Source organism: Penaeus vannamei, chromosome 26 (genome assembly GCF_042767895.1).
Source record: "Penaeus vannamei isolate JL-2024 chromosome 26, ASM4276789v1, whole genome shotgun sequence".
Lineage (NCBI taxonomy): Eukaryota > Metazoa > Arthropoda > Malacostraca > Decapoda > Penaeidae > Penaeus > Penaeus vannamei.
Window position 1 is genome coordinate 11,505,770 of NC_091574.1, and position 2,500 is coordinate 11,508,269.

The following is a 2,500-nucleotide window of genomic DNA, read 5'->3' on the forward strand; positions in this document are numbered from 1 at the left end:
GGACTAGGTTTCTGAGTAGTGTCCAGTAGCCATGTTCCTTTTGGTGGCTCATCCCAGGTAAAGCCTGTTTGAAGGAATTTACTGTGTAAGCCCAGTTGAAATAATTTAAAGTGTAAACCCAGTTGAAATAATTTAAAGTGTAAGCCCGTCTAAAGTAATTTAGTGTGTAAACCCATTAAAAGTAATTTTGAGTATTGTTGTGAAGAAACATCATCATCTAGGAACTAACGCCGACGGGGCACATAGCTGCATTCACCCTTTGTTTATACTTGTGAGGTATCCCTCATGGCAAGCCGCCAGGCAGGGACTCGGCCCATCTCGAGCTCTTCACGACAGGTTTGATCGATCTGCCCAAGCCACGATTTCCTAGGTCGTCCCACAGGCCTCCTCCATCCAGGGTTGTCTTGAACAGAGACAACCTGACAGGCAGGATCATCCTGAGGAAAGCGAGCCAGGTGGCCATATAGCCTGAGTTAGCGATCGCGGATTGTGCAGGTAACAGGTCCTGTGTCAGTCTCACGGTGCAACCACTGGTTTGACACATGGTCCCGCTAACGGTACCCCATAATCTGGCACAAAGACCTATCACAAAAGGCCTCAACACGAGACTCCAAGGCACAATGTCCAGGTTTCACTACCATATAGCAAAACAGGCATTATCAGCGCCTTGAAAACCTGTAGCTTGGTCCTGCACAGGTACCAGCATCTCCAAATACTCTTGTCGAGAGAGTTCATGACCCCTGTTGCTGGGCCAATCCGTCTGCTGACTTCCTGGTCTGACAGCCCAGAGTTATGAATTACACTACCATGGTATGCAAAGCTCTCTGTGACTTCATTATCCTAGCTGCAAGCACGTACCAACTGAACAGGTTCTCCCAGCAAGTCCCCAAAGTCCTGGATCTTGGTCTTGGTCCAGGAGACCTCTAGACCCAAGGGTTTCACTTCATTGCTAAATACATCAAGAGCCACCACTAAGGTTTCCAAAGACTCAGATAGAATAGCAACATCATCGGCAAAGTCAAGCTCTGTAACCTTGATATTGCCCAGTGTTGATCCACAATGACATTGAATAGTAGCTCTGCCCAGTATCCAGTCCATACAAGTGTTGAAAAGCATTGGTGCAAGAACACAGCCATGCCTCACTCCTGAACTAACAGGAAAGAAGCTCGACAGGCCCCACCACACTTTACAGTACTTTCAGTACCAGTATACACAGGCTTGCGATTAATCCAATAATCCTTGTTGGAATTTCTCTCAGTCTCAGGATCTCCCAGAGTGATTCCCGATGCACCGTATCGAACGCCTTCTTGAGGTCGATGTAGGCTGCAAGCAGCCCATGCCCAAACTCATAGTGGCGCTCTACAATGACTCGAAGCGTAAAGATACGGTCTATTGTGGACTTACCAGGAGTGAATCCAGATTGCTCCGGCCTCTGGTGCCTCAGTAGGTGGTCTTTGATACGTCTCAGAAGGATGTGAGCGAGAACCTTGCCTGATATACTGAGCAGTATGATGCCTCGGTGGTTGTTGCAGTCACATTGGTCCCCCTTCCCCTTCCAGAGAGGAATGACCACACCCCTCAACAAGTCAGGAGGAATGGTACCAGACCGCCAGATGGCAGCTAGGACAGCATGTAACCCCTGCACCATAGGTTCACCACCAGTCTTTAACAGTTCAGCTGGTATGCCATAGACACCTGCTGCTTTACCCTCTTCAGCTTGGAGATGGCCCCCCTAACTTCAGTTAGAGACGGTGGATCCTCACTGATGGGTGGTTTCGGCAACGGAATATCAGCACTCCTTACATCCAAGTTAACTGTTGGTGGGTCAACCTGGTACAACTGCTCAAAACACACAGCCCAACGTAACCGCACCGCTATAGGATCTGAGACGATCTGATCACTTACTGAGCGTACTGCTGTCACCTGTGAAGAGGGCTTGGTATGCAGGACGAAGGTCATTTACTAAGAATTGGCCTTCGACCTCCTCAGCAAGACTCCTGATAAACTGTTCCTTGTCCCTTCTTAACAGAGACCAAGTTCTGCGCACATGAGAATGGTGCAAATCCCGATCCCCTGTCAGACGAGCGGCACGACAAGCATCTGTGGCTTCCAGTGTCTCCTGCGAGATGAAATTCTGTATTGCTCTTAGGCGTACACCAATCGTCTCGAGCATTTCGCGCTTGAAGGTATCCCACAGAAGAACAGGGTCCGTCAGACTGTCGAGCATTGTGAAACGACCAGAGATTGCTTCAGCAAACCCTCGAGCACACTCCCCCTCAGCCTATTCAAATGAAACATCCTAAGGTGATCATTGGACCGCTGGGGAGTTTTGAGGTGGACCCGGAGGATAGTCACAACCAATCTATGGTCAGTACCACAGAACTCAGCACTCCTATACACCCTGCAGTTCCGGAGGATCCTCCAACGAGTGCTAACGAGTATGTGGTCGATCTCCTTGGCTGCGTTACCCGCATCGCTGTACCATGTCCAACGATGCGGG